At 41.0% G+C, this 20,972-nt stretch overlaps 1 protein-coding gene and 1 long non-coding RNA gene across 2 annotated transcripts in view; both read right to left on the bottom strand.

Annotated features, from left to right (window-relative positions):
- The window catches only part of LOC109926765, a 741,111-nt gene that overhangs the window by 450,474 nt on the left and 269,665 nt on the right, over positions 1-20,972 (bottom strand). The window lies entirely within an intron of this gene.
- LOC109918355 overlaps positions 1-20,972 on the bottom strand; it is a 192,302-nt gene that overhangs the window by 95,681 nt on the left and 75,649 nt on the right. Inside the window, exon 2 of the long non-coding RNA XR_007265834.1 lies at positions 20,294-20,339. This is a non-coding gene — a long non-coding RNA (uncharacterized LOC109918355). The remainder of the gene's footprint in view (positions 1-20,293; positions 20,340-20,972) is intronic.

Genomic DNA, 20,972 nt, shown 5'->3' with positions numbered 1-20,972 from the left:
AATAAACTGAAATAATTCTAGACAGAGATCATGAGAAGTTTTAAAAAGCAAAAATGTTTTGCTGAAAAAGAGTCATGCTGTCAAAGCTTTTCATTTGACACTCATCAAGACAGAATTGCAAAAATACCAAATTTTAAAGGGAACACCAATCTGTTATGGACCAGATCAGACCCCGTCAAAATTATTTTAAGAAGGTAGCCTAGACTCTAACTCCAGATACAATTCGATTGCTCAAGCTACTTGACATTAAGCAAAACACCACTTGTTCAACGCTATAGTTAAAATACAACATAAGAAAGAAGAACTTAGAATAAATTAACTTTATTGGAAAACTTAACAGAAAAAGTCAGAGGCAGAACAGTGGCGAGTGTGGAGTTTGCACATTTTCGTTGCATCTGCATGGGTTTCTTCCGGGTGCTCTGGTTTCGTCCCACAGTCCAAAGATGGATTGGCCATTTTAATTTGCCCATAGTTCGGTGGATTTGTCATGGGAAATGCAGGGCAACAAGGATAGGGTAGAGGGGTGAGTCTGGGTGTGATGCTTCTCGCATAGTTGGTGTGGACTTCTTGGGCTGAATAACCTGTTTCAATACTTTAATGATTTTATGATTCTGATTCTAATAGATACAGTAACTATTACTAATTAACTGTTCCAATATAGTAACATCCCATAAACACACTCCTTGACAGAGAGGCAAATTCAGACAAATAGATTTGTCTCACAGGTAACCCAGCAGCAGAGAGATAACCAAGCTTCTAGCTGCAACTGAGAGAGGGAAAAGAAAGCTTCTAGTTCTTCAAAACTCTAGCAGCCTGTGTTGAACTGAAAAGCTGAAAAAAACAGAAAAACCCTAGAAATCCAGGTCAGTGAGAGCTGGCCACACCCAACCAGACTGCTTCTAAAGTTCCAACTTCAAAAAAAACCAAAGGCCTTACAAGCTGTTTACGTTACCACAGATAGCTTGCTACTTCTTGTTCATCTGTCTCTTAAACACACCAGGACAAAATACACCCCTTAAAGCCACAGCATCATCACAAATTTAACTGCATGAGAAGAAGATGCTGATTGATTAGCAAGTAGTCTCTGGTAGAAAGTACGAGGAACAGTTAATTGCCAAGCTTATGTTAAATGGAAAGAAATAAGACAGTGAAACAAAGAGAAGATTGTTAACTCTTTCAAAATTTAGGAGAATACTCAGTATGCACAATACAATCTGCCTCAAGCTCATTGATTGTTTGTTCGTGCCGGCATCTACCCAGAAGGTTGGCTGCCATGGGCCTCCATCGGTTCAGTGCCCTGCAGCTCTCACATATTCTACATTGGTCAATAACATCGATCTGCAATATCTGCCACCATTTTCTTCTCTGTTTCTCTCTTCAATGTTTTCTATTGAGCTTGCCTTCCAATAACTGTCTGTATCTACTGCCTATTTTGATGTGACCCATATCTTGTATCTTTCTCCCTGATAGTAAGCATTAATTTCCTCTTTTCTAAGTCATTTCAAGCCTTTCCTCATTCATCTTCGTGTAGGATATGTAAAACATGTTCCTTCATGTTCATATCTAGAGTGCGTTCAGTTTCATCATTTTGTTTGTTGTTTCCCAGGCACTTCACGCAAATAACAAGATGTAGCTGCTCTGTAATCATTTTGTGACATTCAGTTTCACTTTCTTTGATGTCAACACAACTTTCATTCTGATAAAGTTGATCTTGACGATCTGCTGAAGATATGTCACTTGTCAATAACATATAAGATACAGGACTTGTCCACTTACTTCATCTTCCACTTCCAGAGTTAGTTCTCTGCTTCTTACCATTGTCTTGGTCTTCTTCACATTTATTCTAAAGCAATGTTGCTCACTCCTTGCTTTCATTTTCATTTGGTTCACAATTTTCTTAAATGCTTCTTCTGACTCTGCAATCAGTGCTGATGGTGGACTCTCCAGTGATGCAACCTGGAAGATCCTCCATGTCTCTGAAGATTATAAAGACTATCTTTTTATTTTTCTGTATATTTGATTGTGGACTGCTTTAAATTCAAGGATTGTGGAAAGGATTGCTGAAAATTTTCAAAGCAAGTTTCCGAACCTATTGTAAGTGGTTTTACACTGAGCTTTGTTCAAACATTTTGGAAGGTTCATTGCAGATGACCTGGCACCAGGAGGTATGTACAAAGTGAGATTTGGCTGGTAACAGGTTTGTAGAGCTGTGATCAGCTGTGGATAGCAAAGCCATCTGCCTGTCAACACAAATGTGGTAGGCCCCTGAGTAGCTGAATAGCTTGCTTGAGGATCGGGACGATGTTGTCAATGAAGCCTGAAGAAATTATTCATTTTCTCCCATAAGTTGCTATAACCCATTGCTTTCTTCCAATAAGTCAGAGACTTATTAATTTATGAATCAGTCACTCTGAGTCTCCTGCTAGGAAACGAAAAGTACATGGAGAAGGAAAATGGAAAATCAGGAAGTCCTGGTGAGCAGGAGGATGGTTTCAATGAATCCTGTGGACAGGAACCGTTAAACTGCCTTCCCAGTTTTCCCTTCCACCCATAACATTAATGTTCTTTTGTTTCTGTGTATGTGCGTGTATACAGTGAGTGTTACAAGGGGGTCAGATTTTTAACCAGTAGAGTTCTATGTAACATTCCTCCCAAGCTGTGCAGCCACTCCAATGTTCTGTGCATGCTGATCAGTGATATATTGACTTCCTATTTTAGAAGTCGGTGCCATGCAAGGATTTCAGAGGTTCAGGTACTAAAAAGAAGAGTACTTGTTATATGTTGACAGTTCATAGTCATTTACCTGCAGCTAGAATCTATTTATTTGTAGTCAATCGAAATCCTAGTTCAGGGCAAAAACATGGTCTGTGTTTCCTGTTAGCTTTAGTCAACAAAGACAGCTAAATTGCATGCTTTTATACAATCTTTAACTTTTGTGACAACTCCAGGAATAGTGAGGCTTGATTTCTAGAATTCTATCCCAGTGAGGTGTGACAAAATAGCTTCAACGTACAGATTTAACAGTTTTGATGACATAATGCATTCTTATCCGATTCTTCTGATTATGAAGCTGTCACATAAGACTCATGACTGCTCATTGATCCAGTAGGGATTCTGAATTATCGTTGCATCATTGCTGTCCATTTCTAGATTGTTTCTGCATTTCATTATTTGCTCTTAGACTCTATCAAATGCCTTATTATTGTCTGGAAAGCATACTTGCAAAAATGTTTGCACTTCTGTATTTTTAATGACAACTCTGAAGTGAAAGATGCCCTCTCTTGTTCCTTGCTTTGGTCTGAATCCTGACTGTCTTTCACCTAACTCTGCTTCTAAAGATTTGTCATTTCTTTCCAAAATGAATTGGTGTCATTTTTTGCACATGGCTCATGAGGCTTATTCTTTTCTGCTCTGAACCTTCCAGGGATTTTGGTCTTTTTGGGAGGTTAATGAACACTGACTGAAGAACATCCTCAGGTAGGAACGCTGATCTGTAACTTTTGTTGCTGCAGTGTCAGTATCCCTGTCAGGCATTCTGTTCTTATCTCATCAATTCCAGATACTTTATCTGCTTTCAGCTTTTTCATTAATGCATTGACTTCTGCCTTATTGGTCTTTTTCTTACGCCTGATGGCATGAATTCATTTCTGTCTTCATCATCATACAGCACTCTGACGTATTTTCACAGAGCATTTGTCCACATTTTCTGTTCAAAGCTAAGTATACCTCCCCCATCTGTAATTGTTCCTTTCTTCTTATTCATTAGTGCTGTAACTTTCTTTTGGAATATTCTCATATTATGCCTTTTCTCCACTGCTTCTATTTCCCTCAAACAGTCTACACACCGCTTTTCCATGGTTTCTCTACTCTTATTATCTATTTGTCTGTTTTGGTACATTCTTCTACATAGCTCTTCTTCTGTCTTCTTTTCTTCATTACATCTAGCATTTCATAAGTCATCCACCCTTGATGAATCCTCTCTTTTTTTAAGAAACGGTCCCAGTTACGTTTCACGCTTTGTTTCAATCTATCCCAATGCCTTTATGTCATTGGTCAGCACTGCTGCCACACAGTGCCACAAACCCAGATGTGATTCCATCCTCAGATGACTGTCTGCATTGAGTTTGCACATTCTCCCTGTGTCTGTGTGGATTTCCCCCAAATGCTCCAGGTTCCCCCCATCGTCCAAAGATGCGCAGGTTAGGTGGATTGGCAATACTGAATTGCCCATAGTGTCCAAGGATATGTAGGTTAAGTGGATTAGCCGTGGGATATGAAGGGTTACAGAGATAAGTTTGGCGGGGTTGGGTCCGGGTGGGATGCTTTTTGGAAGGTGGTGTGGATATGATGGGCCGAATGGCCTGCTTCCACATTGTAGGGATTCTATGATTTCCTCCTCACTGAAATCTTAATCTATCACTTTCTGAAATAAAGCTTCATACTTGTTAGTCTTACAACTAAAGTTGCTTACAACTTTATCAGCCTGTAAAGGTTGACTTGGTCATTCAGAGAAGTTCTTTTTAAGATATTCAGCTTGATCTTCATCTCCATTACAAGAAAGCAGTATTCTGAATTGATGTCTGCAACTTCGCAAATGAAGGCAATTTTGATGTTGTTCTTGTACCTCTCATTGATCAAAGAAAAGCTAATTGATTTCTGTGACATCATGGAATCCTTAGTGTGGAAGCAGGCCATTCGACAAATCGGGGTCACATCACCCCTCCATCGAGCATCCCACCCAGACCCACAACAATACCTTATCCTTGAAACCCTGTATTTCCCCTGGACATTCCACCGAACCTGCACATCCTTGGAGTGTGGGAGGAAACCGGAGCACCCTGGAGGAAACCAACGCAGACATAGGGAGAATGTGCAAACTCCACATAATCACCGGAGAGTGCAATCAAACCCAGGTCCCTGGCACTGTGAGGCAGCAGTGCTAATCTCTGAGCCACTATGCCACTCAATATCGCATGGACTCTGCTGGGTCTTCTCGGATGTTGTTTGAAGAACACATTCATGACAAAGTTGCTTTTCTCACAGAACTGTTTCAGGCATTCACTTCAACTATTCTTTGTTTCTAGCCTATTAGCTCATATTACATTTCTAGACCTTTACCAACCTTTGCATTCAAATCACTCATGGCAATCACCCGTGACCTGTTTCATTGCTTTTTGCGCCCCTTCATAGAATATTTCAACATCTTCATCACTGTGATCCTACATGGAGTTCATACTGTTGTAAACATGGAATGTTCATTGGATTCCCCTTACACTTTGTAATAATCACTGTCTCCAATATTGGTCCATGGCTCTTGCTACCTTGTTGTTTTGTCATGATACTGACAACATTCTTATGTTCACATCATCTGAGAAGGTTTCCATTTGCTTTTGTTTGTTTATTTTCCAAGTTCCATCTATCCTACTCTGTCAATCCTAAAATTTCCATTTTGAGTTTTGAGTTTTAGAACCTCCTCCATGTAATTGCTTACTTGCCCATTCTGGTAGACTGTCCTCAAATTACAAGTTTCAATTTTCAAAATTTCTTGCCTTGGTCTGAAATGAGAAACATCAAATCGTAGCCTTTCTTCAGAGTTTGGGTTACCCTCTCATTCACATGGCAATGCCTTGTCACAGACACTGAATTAACCACATAGACAAACACAAAGTGAAGAACCGTGGGTCCATAACATGTAATGAAAGTTTTGTGAAGGTATCGCCATAACTCCTTTCAACTGACCTCTCAATTTATTATACTTACCACAAAGATTTCTCACATTGTTTGTTTTATGTAAAACAGGAATAACTATTTATTACTAATGGAAAGTACACTACAAGATTTTAGGAATGTTAATGATCCAAACTCTTAAAATCACTAACTACTCAGACTGTTACCCCAAAATCCTTCTTTTCACCCAAGCCACCACTTAATCCTGAGAAACAAAATGAAATGTTAGTCGTGAATGTTTGGGAAAGATGGTAAACTACATGGCTGGACTCAGTATTTAAATCTCAGGCTAACAATTCCAGCTCTGAATGTGCTAAATCCCATATCAGCAGCTCCACAACAGTTTGGTGATGAAAGAGCTTAAGTCTTTGAAAGAGTTCCTAAGTTGGGTTAGTTCCTTTTTCTGGGCAGTCTCCTGATAGTAGTCTACCAATCCAACACTCAAGATATAGTTCCTCCCTGAAAACGGTCTTCCAGTATGACCTTTACTGCCCCAGACACAGTTTTCTGTTCTTTGCTTCAAGTAATGTACCTGTGGTTCCCTACTAAGTGGGCATTCACGGTGTGTCGACACTCTGGGAGAAATCCTTTCTTGGACCTCGCTGCTCAAGCTTTAGCTATCGACTAAACACACAGGGTTGCAGGGTTTGGTTTGAAAACTCTGCCCCCTCAGCCTTCCCATATACTGCATCCGCTCTACCCGGTGTGGCCTCCTCTACATCGGGGAAACCAAGCGGAGGCTCGGGGACCACTTTGCAGAACACCTACGCTCGGTTCGCAATAAACAACTGCACCTCCCAGTCGTGAACCATTTCAACTCCCCCTCCCATTCCTCAGACGACATGTCCATCCTGGGCCTCCTGCAGTTCCACAACGGTGCCACCCGAAGGTTGCAGAACAGCTTGGGAACCCTGCAGCCCAATGGTATCAATGTGGATTTCACAAGCTTCAAAATCTCCCCTCCCCCTACCGCATCCCAAAACCAGTCCAGCTCGTCCCTGCCTCCCTAACCTGTTCTTCCTTCCACCTATCCCCTCCTCCCACCTCAAGCCGCACCCCCATCTCCTACTGACCAACCTCATCCCGCCCCCTTGACCTGTCCATCCTCCCTGGACTGACCTATCCCCTCCCTAACTCCCCACCTACACTCACCTTTACTGGCCCCATCCCCGCCTCTTCGACCTGTTTGTTTCCTCTCCACCTATCCTCTCCTCTATCCATCTTCTATCCACCTCCCACTCTCTCCCTATTTATTTCAGAACCCCCTTCCCCTCCCCCTTTTCTGATGAAGGGTCGAGGCCCAAAACGTCAGCCTTTCTGCTCCTATGATGCTGCTTGGCCTGCTGTGTTCATCTAGCCCTGCACCTTGTTGTCTCGGATTCTCCAGCATCTGCAGTTCCTACTATCTCTGATTCAACATTTTTTACCAGTTGTTTTTGCACGTGTTTTAAGATCATAAAGTTAACCTTCCTCTTAGCTTTGGTTGGCTTTCTGCAGCAAGGAGGTAACCGATCGGCAGCAAATCCCGATTTATACTGATTCCCACTGTCCCCAAGGTCGATTCCCCAGCAAATGGGTGCACTGGACTGAACTGTGAACCTTACGCAGAATCCCAGGCTTCTCTGGTAAATTTTTAAAATTAAGGCAGGTGTTGGCGCGCCAGGGTGAAGCAGGTTGGCTAGTAGTCAGCGGACCCAGGGCAGAGCAGGACGGCTAGTGGTCGCAGGGCTGGTGCGGAGAGGCTGGCGGGTTGGAGACCTACTGTGGTCAGCCTGTCACAGATCTCAAGCTTGGCTATGCAGGGAGAGATGAGATCTCACGTGGAAAGCCCACAGCATGGAGAGACTACAGGCTATAGAAGGACTGTAATGTTTATCTTTAACTTCATTATCATTAACTTCATCGTTTATGAATCACAGAAGGTAGGTCTACAGGTACAACAAGTAATTAGGAAGGCAAATGGAATTTTGTCCTTCATTGCTAAAGGCATTGAAATTAAAAGCAGAGAGGTTATGTTGCAGCTGTACAAGGTGCTGGTGAGGCCACACCTGGAGTACTGTGTGCAGTTTTGTTCTCCTTACTTGAGAAAGGATGTATTGGCACTGGAGGGGGTGCAAAAGAGGTTCACGAGTTTGATTCCGGAGTTGAGGGGGTTGGGTTATGAGGAGAGACTGAGTAGATTGGGATTATATTCATTGGAATTCAGAAGATTGAGGGGGGATCTTATAGAAACATTTAAAATTATGAAGGGAATAGATAAGATAGAAGTAGAGAGGATGTTTCCACTGGCAGGTGAAGGTAGGACAAGAGGGCATAGCCTCAAGATTAGAGGGAGCAGATTTAGGACTGAATTGAGAAGGAATTTCTTCACCCAGAGGGTTGTTAATCTGTGGAATTCCTTGCCCAGTGAAGTAGTTGACGCTACTTCAGTAAACGTTTTTAAAAAAAAGGTAGATTTTTTTTGAACAATAAAGGAATTAAGGGATACGGTGAGAACGCGGGTAAGTGGATCTGAGTACACGAAAAGATCAGCCATGATCTTATTGAATGGCGGAGCAGGCTCGAAGGGCCAGACGGCCTACTCCTGCTCCTAGTTCTTAGGTTCTTATTACTTTATTTTCGTTATGCAGAATTTTGAGCTTTTCCTTTTATTTCTCTTTTTCTGTACCTAATTTATTTTAGTACCTAAGATTTGTATCAAGGTACTCTGTATCTAAGTTGGCATCTTGTGTGGCGACGTTGTACATATTTCACTGGACTCCTATACTTTGTACTTACATGTCAAGTACATGTGACACTCAACCAAATTCAAACTGTAAATTCTAGTTCGAGAAAGGAGTTTTAAAGAATGGATTGGGTTACAACAACTTAGTTCCCAGATAGCCCTCTTAATCCCTGCTATTATTTACAGTCAATATGCATGTTCTTGGGCAAGTTGAATCTGTTTGCTACTGGATAACAGAATACTGGAATGAAAAGTGAGAACAACCACTGTTATTCTGTGAGGGAGGGGAAGGAGTGAGGGCAGAATAATGAGAAATGGGTCAGACATAGCTCAGCCTCCTGTTAATCATGGTGTTGGGGGCAAAAAGTGGGACATTCTTGAATGAGGGAAAAGGAAGACATGTCAGAGGCACCACTGTGGAAGGTGACATCATCAGAATTGAAGTGACAGGTTTGGAAAAACTGGGAAAAAAGAATGGAGTCATTGAGGCACACAGCATGAAAGCAGCCAGTCCATGTCAAACATAATCCCAAATAAAAAAGTCCCACCTCCCTGCTCCTGGCCCATATCCCTCCAAATCTTTCCCATTTGTGTACTTATCAAAATGTATTTTAAACATTGTAATTGTGCCCACATTCACCACTTCCCCGGGAGGTTCATTCCACACCCGAACCACCCTCTGTGTAAAAATTTTGCCTCTCATGTCTTCTTTAATCTCTCTCCTCTTACCTTTAAAAATGCGCTCTCAGACTTGAAATTCCCCATCTGAGGGAAAAGACAACAACCATTAACCCTATCTACACCAACCATGATTTTATAAAATTCTATTCAGTCACCTCTCAACCTCCTATGATCCACTGAAAAAAGTCAAAGCCTATCCAGTCTCTTTACAACTCAAGCCTTCCATACCCAGCAACATCTTGGTAAATCTCTTCTGAACCCTCTCCAGCTTAATAATATCCTTCCTATAACTGGGAAACTGGAACTGGGCACATTACTCCAGAAGAGACGTCACCAATGTCCTGCGCAACCTCAACATGACTTCCCAACTCCTGTACACAAAGGACTCAGCAATGAAGGCAAGTGCGTGCTATACCTTTTTAACAACCCTGTCTATATGTCATGCAAATTTCAAAGAATTATGTACCTGAATCCCTCGATCCCTCTGTTCTACAACACTATCCAGAGTCCTACCATTAATTATATAAGCCCTACCCATGTTGGTTGCCCAAAATGCGATACCTCGCATTAATCCAATTGAATTCCATCTGCCATTTTTCAACCCATTGACCCATTTGATCAAGATACCCTTGTAATCCTTTAAAACTTTCTTCACTACTAGTGAATTCTAGTGTCACCTGCAAACTCACTCACCGTGTCTTCTATATTCTCATCCAAATCATTTATGTAAATAACAAACAAACGAAGTCCCAGAACCAATCCCTGTGGAACACCACTGCTGATAGAACTCTAGTCCAACAAACAACTATCTACCACCACTCTGTCTCCTGTACCCAACTGGCAAGCTCAGCCTAAATCCCATGCGGCCCATCTTTACTAATTTACTAGTCTACCATGTGGAACCTTGTCAAAGACTTTACTGAAGTCCGAGTAAACAATGTCTGCTGCTCTGCCCTCATAATCTTTTTGGTAACTTCCTCAAAAAACTCAATCAAGTTTGAGAGACACAATTTTCCTCTCACAAAACCATGCTGACTATCCCTTATGAACTTTTGCCTTCCTAAATGTCCATAAATCTTGTCTTTTAAAATCACCTCCAACAATTTACTCACAACCAAATTTTGATTCCCCCTTGGGCAACTGTCTGTGTGGAGTTTGCACATTCTCCCCGTATCTTTGTGGGTTTCCTCCGGGTGCTCCGGTTTCCTCCCACAGTCCAAAGATGTGCAGGCTTGGTGGATTGGCCAGGCTAAATTGCCCGTAGTGTTCAGGGATGTGTAGATTAGGTGGGTGATAGGGGTATGGGTCTGCGTGGGATGCTCTGAGGGTCGGTGTGGACTTGTTAGGCCGAAGAGCCTGTATCCACACTGTAGGGATTCTATGGATTCACAGGTCTGTAGTTTCCTGGTTTTTTCCCATACCCCATCTTAAACAAAGTACAACATTAGCCACCCTCCAGCTATCAGACACCTTATCTGTAGTTCTCGAGGTCTCACAATTTCCTCTCTTACTTCCCATAATGTTTTGGGATACATTAGTTCAGGTCCTGGAGATTTATCCACCTTTACATTGTCTAAGACTTCCAGAACTTTCTTGCATGAAGCAAAATGAGAGGGTGTGTGGTCAACAAAGGAGTAGGTTGTTTTGTAGTTGATGTTTGTAAGTGGAAGCACAGCTTACTTAGAGAAGTGCATCAGTGAAGTGATTTGATTCTCAATTCTCCACTTCACATTCAGTAATCAGATTCTTGCACCTTGTCTAAGTTTGCATAATTCCTTTGTAGATGCCAAGCTGCCAGCATGTCTCTTTAAAATTAACAGCTCTCTCACAGAGTTCACGAGAACCAAAAGCTCCCTTTCAAACCACATACACTCCTGCCTGCTGTTATTATGATTCCCTGAACGTCAAGTTCCCAGGTGAGGAAAAACGAACTAGATCGCCTTTTTATTCAACTGTCCCCTTGTTTGACTGAACAAAATTAATTAAAGAGGATCCACTCCCTTCTGGATACCACTTCTCCCAGAAACAATGAATTTGTGTTTCAAAAGAAGCCAACTTAATCTGGCTTTCTTGAGTTTACAGAAGAGTGAATTTACCAATTAGTAAACGTAAGAAGAAATAAGAACAGATGAACACAGGTTAGAAATGAGAAGTGAGTCCACAAAAAGATAAAAGTTAAATGATATATGGATCAGTCTCTGGGTCAATGGTGAAGAGAGGATAGTGGAACATTGATAGCTGAGCAGTTAATTTTGAGATTCTTGGCTTTGCTGATTAGTTGAAACTTTTGCCTTATTTCCTTTTGAACATGCTTCTTAACTGGCTTCCAGCACTGACAGCAAGAGGATCCTGATTTCATTCTAACACAAAAACAGAAATTGCTGGAAAAGCTCAGCAGATCTTGCAGCACCTGTGGAGAGAAATCAGAGTTAACCTTTTGGGTTCAGTGACCCTTCTCAGAATTGCCTTCATCAGAAAACTTTTGGTTTTGTCCTTATTTTGTACTGTTTCCTTTTGAACTGGTTTGTTGACTGGCTTCTAGCACTCAGAGAGAGTGAATCATTTACCAGCAATGCTGGGGTAACTAGTGGATGGTTTTTCGACAGCGAGTTTCAAAGTACACGAGCACTTGAACCCAGGCCAGTGCATATAAGTATCTTAGCCCGCAAGTACAAACAGACCACGGTTGAAAACTGGCTTTAACCCTCTGTAGTTGTGCATTCTTGAAAGGGGGAAATACCAATAGTCTTTTGTCCAGTGTTATATCCTTTATCCTATCATGTTCACAGCCTGAGATATTCAAAGGATATTACAGTTCAGTTTGAAATTCATTTCTCCCTTTGAAGTTTCCTTGACAGTTTTAGATGTGCCATTCCAGGTTTTCTCTTGCAGACAGACACTGAAGTCACATCTGCAGCCATCAGTTGGCTGTGTCTTCGATTTAAAAAGAACACATGCTGCAATTACAAGTTTAGTATGTCTAGAGGTGATCTGAGGTTATGATCCATGGTTATGTGACTGCTAAAAGGTGCAGATAGGTTGCCAAAATGGTGGATATTTGGCAAAGGCAATTCAGCAGGAATAGATTTTTAGAGGGAAGCAGGAGGAATGGAAATTTACCCCAAATGCTCACATTTTCAAGGAGTGGAAGACGAGATTGAGTGAAGTAGATACCCAGATTTTCAAAAACAGGATTACAGGTATTAAATGCCACAAGGAAAGCAGATGGACTTATGGCTTTTTTTTAGAAACACAGAAGCACTGAATTCAGAACAAAAAGACATTTGATTCAATGTTAATTTTTATCCTCCTACTACACTAAGTGAGTGAATTGAAGGCACAGATGATTAGGGTAGATTTTAAATTTAAAAATCTGAAAGCCAGAAATTAGGATGAAGAGGTTTTGAGAGTCCAGACTGTCAGGGAGTTTGGGGCTTACACTTTTGCCAAAAATGGGAGACTATGAGAAAAGAAGACAGCACACCAGAGCTGGAAGAGTAGAAAATGTAAACAGGGATAAAGAGCTGGAAGAGAGTTGTATTGGGTAGAAAGGGGAAAGACTGTGCAGGAAGTGGAAAACAAAGAAAGGATTTCAACACCAACACAGTGAGGGACAAGGACACAAAAGAAGTGAACGAGGATAGCAGTGACGGCTGTCTTTTATTGGGTTAACATCGGTATATACATGAAAGCTATTAATTTAGTACACCATTAGTATGCAGCTTTTCTATAAGAGGGACTTCAGGAGGAAAACAAGAGCATCATTTTAGAATTTATGGCAGAAACATAAAAGGGGCCGTAATCATGCAAGGGCTATTTGAATATGGAACGTATTCCTGCAAGTGGGCATTCAAATAGTGTTAATCACAGAAATTGAAAGAGAATTAGAGAAATATTTAAAAGGAAAGTACAAAACAGGATGGGAAAAGAGCTCAAAAATAAAACTAAAGTTATTAACTCCAAAGTGAGCTCACACTGGCAAGAGAACAATGGGCTGAAGCTCTGACAATCCACTCTTACAATTCTGATTCAAACAAATCAGATAGCACATTTCAATGAAATTCAAGAATGTTGTTGCATTTCAATGAATTTATTGCTTCACAATGGCACATTTTTCTGGCAGTGCATTTGGCACAGATAGCCATTTCTTTTCTTGTATTCAGATCAAATGTCAAATAATTCAGTTGAAAGACAGAATCAATGTTTTAGACAAGGTTACTATCTCATTTTATCAAGTAATTTACATTTTTCTGTAAATTACACACACATAAATAGTGATGATATAGGATCAAGAATGAAAACTTTCTTAATCCTTCCATCATAGAGCCGAAGGAAGGAAGCAACATCTTACTGATATAACACATGTGTCATCTTTACCCAACTGCACTGATGCAACATAATGTGTTTTATTCCACAGCTAACATATGAATGAAAATGTAGCCCTGCTTGTTGCTTATTGAATGACTGTAACACTGAGTTTGATGCTGAGCCCACCAATAAGGTCCCAGGTTCAATCATTGGTCCATGCTGAATAAGCTGTTTTGGAATAGAGTTCATGTGAAACAAAGCTAAATTGTATTTTAGTCAAGTAATTTATGAAGAGCAGCAATTTCTTATCATGGTTAAAAAATGTAACCTGCTTTTGTGAATGTCACTTTTAAAAATAAACACTACTCCATATGTTTTAGTGGGTTTGCAAGCTGTGTCACTCTTGGTGACTGCAAATGTCACCAAAAGCAGTTCCTTGTCGCAGTTACAATATGAACACTGCAATACTCATGGGTAATAAAGAGTGAAGACAATGTATGGAATGAAATACCTCCAAGATCAAGACAAAGACTCAGGATTTTTCTGATAAGTGAGTATGTTACGTTATTCTACACATTCTATGAACATAACATAAAATTCACTCATAAAAATAAGAATCATTTCATAAAAAAGAAATTAAGATGCACCTTTCTCTCCCAGTCCTTCAATGCACTAGACTGAATTTCATCCAGTCACAAATATCGTTCAGCACATTTTGTATGCTAGGAATTTCAAGATTAATATAAACTTTCAAGAGTAAGAGGAACTTTTCAGAAGTCGTCAATCTTGCTATTGAGGTTCTAGAGTCACAACTGCCAGTTTGATAACATTGGAAAAGAAAGTGTAATTAGACGTTGTGGTGGAAGGTAGGGTCAGCCGACTTGATCAGGATCTAATATTGGAGACTGGTAGAGGATGGCGATTTGTGCATAGTGAAGAATAAGTGTGTGAATATTGGAGTCTGGGATAAGATGTTGGATATTTATCACTGGACTGTTAATTCAGAGACCCAGATAATGTTCTGGGGTCCTGGGTTCGAATCCCACCATGGCAGATGGTGGAATTTGAATTCAATAAATATCTGGAATTAAGAATCTAATGATGACCATGAATCCATTGTCGATTGTTGGAAAAACCCATCTGGTTCACTAATGTCCTTTAGGGAAGGAAATCTGCTGTCCTTACCTGGCCTGGCCTACATGTGACTCCAGACCCACAGCAACGTGGTGGACTCTTAACTGCCCTCTGGGCAATTAGGGATGGGCAATAAATGCTGCCTAGCCAGCAATGCCCTCATCCCATGAATGAATAAAGAATGTTCAAGCATGTAAACAGGGTCCTTTTGTCCAAGAAACTTGAATTTTGAATGCCTGATCTCCAATAGTGATGGAAAATATAGGGCTGAATCTTCTGATTTTTTTGGCTGATTGTGAGTGTTGACTTTGGGAGAGTGATTCTTGGTGAGTTTTTTTTCCCTGTATCATACTAAACTCACTGCATTAATTGCCATTTCAGCCCTTATTATATTATGCCCAGAGGTATGCACAGATTACTGATTGTTTTCGGAGACAGCTGGGACTGGAATTAAAGAAGGATGGGAGTGTAGAAGATCCCTACAAGTCTGCGTGACAATTCACTGGTTCCATCCCACCCCTAGGTCATTTTTGTGGACATGGGATTTGGAAAAGGATAGAGTTGACAAACTTCCAGTAAGTGAAAGTGAATCTTCAGCTCGCTGCTGTGTGGAATCTTGGAGGAAATTCACCGGAACTGTAAAAGAGATTTATTTCCCTATTTTCTGTCTACCACATTTAAAGATATTGGAAATGGTGGAGAAAAAGACTGCTTGGATGACAGTCAAACACTGTCCACGCAAAATAAGTCTCCTTGTTTTCTAATTGATGTTGGGAGGCAGTGCATCACAAGGATGGATGCAATGGCCAATACGGGCTGGAGGATGGGAACAAGTCATGTGGTGAAACCTTCAGGAATCTATTTCGTCACAGCAAGCAACCTTAGGGAGGGGGAAGGGCTAGCCAATCAGGAATCAGGTTTGAGAGGGGCTGGAAGGCAGCTTAGCTAATTGGAAGCAAGCTCCTGGCTGCTGACTGGGCACAATTCTTCATGCTCTAGCCTTTATAATCCCATCTGATGGTGCAGCTAGACAGGTTAGATCTCAGAATGAAATCTAACATAATGGATTGTTTTGTGTATCTTTTCGGAGACACAGTGGTCGGTCAATGAAACATTATCACACGAGTCTGCAGGGTTTCTTTGATAACAGAACTGAAGTTTAGGACAAAAAGACAAAAGCATAGAAAAACAAAACAAATCCAGTTTCCTTGACAGAGAAGGCAAGTTACAAAAATCTTAAAACACGCAGATAAACATAGCATCAAGCAATTTCCCAACACGAACATTTCGGTTCAGAGAAATCACTTCTCAATATCAAATTTTAAATTCCTACTTAACTTATTCTCCCAGTTCCTTCCAATGAATGAATACACAGGAAACTGAGTTTAAAATTTCTCATCTTCTAATAACTTGCAGATTTTGAACCAAAGTCTCCTAGTCTGGAACCTGCACAAATTAAACCTTACTGCTGAGGTGATCCTGAATTATCTTGAACTTCTTTAAGGACAGAAAATAAACCTGCTTCTGTCCCTGGTCAGGCCTCCTCTGAAATGCCTGAAAAACCTTCAAACTCTGGCTTTTCTAAAGCAAGCTCAATCCATGATTATTCTGAATTGAAAACAAACTCATGGTCTTCAACGATTCCTCAATTGACACCATAATAAATAAATTCACACGAACACACCATAGGGGTTGACAGCCATTTGCTTTCTGAGAAATGCTGGAGTAGTCACTGTTTCACAAGGTTTTCGAGATTATTTTGTTCACAGAAATGAGTCACATTCATCTGCCTTTATGGCAAAATTTACCTTCTAAAAATGATATATTGCAAATTGGATTTTGCACATCAATCTGATAATATTTACTCAATAATGAATGTCCTAAGAGTTACACTGACTATCAATTAAGATTGTCATTTGGGCTTGCAGTATGGTAGCCTTGCACACAACTTAAGCTACACATATAAATACACAGGGCCTTGTTCTTTGCACACAGAAGGATGCTGTACACTTCTTGCACTTGCTTCAACTCTATAAAATAGGTGACGGCCATTCTCTGGTTCATTCCTCACGGCAATGTCTTGGTGAACCACAGTCAACGTTCTTGGTTTGAATTTTAACAAAGCTTGGCAATTAACTGTCAGTCATCATCTAACTGGTACATTCTGGATGGCAAATATGTCTACCGATCAGAGTCTATTTTTAACCAATCAGCATTCTTTTCTTATAGAGTATAAAACACTGTTCTCCATTATGTATCCGATTGAAACATGAAATTCTAACAGGGCTATTCAGATTAGACACAGGGAGGATGCCTCTCCTGGTCGGGGAGTCTACAGCAGGGAGACACAATTTCAGGATATGAGATAGGCCATTAAGGACTGAGATGAGGACTCAAAACACTAACTCTGCTTTGTCTCTACACATACTGCCAGGCCTGCTGAGTTTCTCCAGCAATTTCTGTTTTTGTTTCAGATTTCCAGCATCCACAGTTTTTTTATGTTTTATTTAAATTTCTGGCTTGTTAACACTCAGTAGATATCCTGAAATTGTCCATGATCCCTGGCACTGCTGTCATTCTTAAAAGGTCCCTGTGTACCCGGACAGCAGCAAGTCTCAAGCTGTCCTGCACAGTACCTGACATTTGCCGCAGACAAAGCAGACAAGTGAAAACTGGCACACCATTTTGTGGGCAGGGACCTGGAAGTCCTGCTTGAAGGGGGGTGCACAGGTAGGACATCCTCTTCTCCAAGATCAGCAGAGGAGGCCACAACACCAGATCATGCCAGCTTAGACTGAGGTTGCTGCCAACGTCAGTGCAGCTTCAGCTATCTGGGAAGTGCACAGGAAGAGTTCCATGATCTTCTCCACTCTGGCAGTGTAAGTGCTGCCACCTTCTATCCTATAACTTACATTCATTCTACATCTGCTATTCACAGTACGCACCTCTGAAAAAGGCTCAGGCTCTCCTATTCTTGCTGATGCCACAGTATCTTCTCTTACTCATTGTCACCCACTCCAACCGCGATACCACCAGGCCTTCTACATTGCCTTGTTCTGGATACCTCCCCACCTAGACAGAAAGTAATGGCTGTACCACCCAATTTCATCTCCTTATAATATCTGCCTCTCTCTCATTCATGGAAGAAACAGGCTACAATAGGGCAAAAGGAGTCAAGATGGGTGGTGATCTGCCTGTCATTTGACTCTTCATCACTTACAAAGAAAGGATTCTGACTGTGACCGCTCTGACTGACCATGGTCAAATCCATGGACTGGTATTGGAGACTGCCCTTGACTGACTGTGCCAAGATCTCATGAGTGAAGGCTATCTGGCTGGATTTGATTTGACTAAGGAGTGCCGACAACCATGACAAGCTTCCTGGTTTTATGTCTGCACAGAATAGCATGGCAAGACAGGAGCACTCTGAGCCTGGTATCTGTGAATGAGGGGCAACGCATAAAATGGTAAGGGAGTGCAGTACAAGCAGGAAACTTCAGATAGGCTCAAAGGGAGCACTATAACTGTGAGCAAACAGGCCAGAGATCTTCCATGGTCCAATCCGTGAGCTTGGAGCCTGTCCCTAAGTGCAACATGTCCTTGCTGTAGAATTGCAACAAATAGTGCAGAACTGTCCTATTAATCGATCAAAGATGTGCCATGAGGCTTCCTAGAGGTTGGTATATGTCAGATTCCAATGTTCATGGACATGGGGTGCATGTAACGTTAGTCCCTGTGTCCGTCATGAAGGTCCTTCAGAGCAACCTGTGAGCTAAGTCGCTTGGTATCTGCTCTGAGCTTGGCATTTAATTTCTTCGGGGTGATTGGAAAGAAAGGAAGCTACATATTAATGAGGTGAGACGTGCCATCAGTAAAGTTGGCAACAAGTAATAATCCTCCTTAATAGGTAACCTGCTGCTGCCTAGTGAGAAACTCACCTCAGCACTCAGTTGATGCAAGAGATGCAGTAAGTTGCTCCTGATGTCAACAAAGACCTCACCATTCTTATCGTACCATTCTGCCAGAAATCTTGCCATAACTCACACTGTTCAATTGCCTGTAAGATTCCATCCAGTGAGTTATGGGAACCCAGAGGCCAGAATACATAGTCTGATGAGTTAAGGTGGTGAAACCTCATTTAGAATATGGACACAGAAATCTTTAATAGGGAAAAAATTGATATAACAAGTTTGACAACAGCAAGTTAAGTTGGGCATACAGCAAATAGACATAGATATAAGACTATTCACCAGACGTGGATAGATGTCCACAGAATGCACAAAGATGTAGTCCCTAAATGTCAATGGTCTGATACTTGGAGGCCATAGTTCCACACAGATACGTGAGAATAGTTTGTGGAGGGCAGAAACAGATCGGATGGAACTTATTTCTCCTTACATACCTCCCAACAAATAGTTTGAACTAAAATGTGAAGAAAGTATGTGCCAAAACCAGGCTTTTTTAGTTGCAGAGCGTGTGTGGTATGAGACAACAGGGCCTCGAGAGAAGAGGGCGACGAAAACAGGTAACTGTACAGCAATTACCACATTTAAATTTTGCTGTGAGATGTAAATAATGTCTTGGCATTTCTGTACAAATTTCTCCAGCCTGCTATTTTATTTCAAAAGAAATTAGCTATTTTTTTTGAAATTATAACAAAAGCAATTGCCTCCAAACTGCTACCGTTATTGCACAACATGAGTTTTTCCTACGTTACTTTTAAATTTTGCTTAAATGAAACATGACACAAAAAACTATTTCAGTGTAATTGGTGTTTATCCATGTACCAATCTTGTTTTCAGCTTTATTAATATAAGTTAAGATCAATGCAATGTCCTCATTTTTCCTGCCACTAATTTGCTGCTTGATTGATACAAAAGCTTCTGTGCAAGTCTAATACAAGTATAGTACAATGTCAAAAGAAATTGGAACAGCATTTACTTCACGCTCAATAAAGTGAAGTCAAACTAATTAGCCAAATGCACCAATTGTGACTTCATGTTGTAAATCTGGACTCATCATCTTTTGGTGCAGGAAGAACATGTTGTCACCCTGCAGACAATGTATGTCACCTGATGTGTTTGACTCGTCCTTTACAGTTTATGAATGAACTTAAGTACAGTGCAGCAGGCTCAAATACAGCTCTGAAGCTGTTTATGAATGCATTTGAGACTAACGAGAAATTCAAAAGAAAGTTCACACATAAAGCAATGGCATCAGGCCTGTGGTTAATACCCAGCTGTAGCATTCATGTCAGCATTCCAAGAATGTGTTTCAGGAACAGAAATAAATAAATTACTGTTGACATTTCAGTGCATTGAAAAGGCAATTGCAGTGTACTTAATTTCACATTTCCAAATGCAACTGTATATTGCATGAGTCACTAAATTTGTTTTTAGTTTTATTCATGTGAAGGGAGACATTCAGAAAGACTTTAGGAAAACTGACCCGATTGGTACTTACAATAGGAAAAAGAATCAAGAGCAGAATATACCTTTAAGATCACTATGAAAAGCCTGAGACATTCTCCTTACCCTGAGAATAAATAAGCACACCTCCTCTTCTGACTAAGTCACTGAGCAATACTTGTGTCATAGCACTGGAGGAGTGTTTGTGCCAGACCCCTACTCTCAGCTGAGGGTGGCTATGTAGGGCTGAGTGGCTGTGATGGGGGTGGAAAGCAGCACATTAAGGGAGGAGTGATCTGTGAAAGCTTACCTGAAAGTACTGTGCCTTGAATAAATCCAGTTTGTAGATCTTTACCCTGTCGGTAAAAATAAGAAGGATAAGAGATATACAATATTACTTTTCTGGCTTTTTGAGAAAATACTGTTATGCAGTTCAAATATTAAATATCCTGGCAGATTCAGATTGTTCCCAAAATCTACCACTGAAGTCCTTCACACTGGATCAGCATCTAAGTGTGAAGGTTTGTTAGTCTGGCTCATTGCTATGACAATTTAAACATTGAGAACACTGGCAGAATAAAAGTCTCTCTTTTCTGCCTCGGCAAAGAGTTGAAATCCAACCCCAAGTACGCACCCTTCTCACATCAGCTATCCTTAAAGCTCCGATAGCAATCCAGACAAAATGGTGTCTGATCTGAGTATTTCTTTAATTATTCATTTAGGGGATGTGTGCATTGCTGGCTGGGTTAACATTTCATGCCCATCTCTAGTTGCTTTCAAGAAGGTGGTAATGAGCTGACTTCGTGATCTGCTGGAGTGCTGTTAGTGAGCGAGCTCCAGAATTTTGATCCAGTGACAGTGTTTCCAGCTATCTGCTGCCCTGGTCCTTTCAGATGGCAGTGATCACCTATTGGAGCCTTGGTGGGTTTCTACAGTGCATCTTGTAGACGGGTACACATGAATCCTAATTTTTGTCAGTGGTTGGAGGA

Source organism: Rhincodon typus, chromosome 40 (assembly GCF_021869965.1).
Source record: "Rhincodon typus isolate 14 chromosome 40, sRhiTyp1.1, whole genome shotgun sequence".
Taxonomy (NCBI): Eukaryota; Metazoa; Chordata; class Chondrichthyes; order Orectolobiformes; family Rhincodontidae; genus Rhincodon; species Rhincodon typus.
This window is presented reverse-complemented; position numbering and strand designations above follow the sequence as displayed.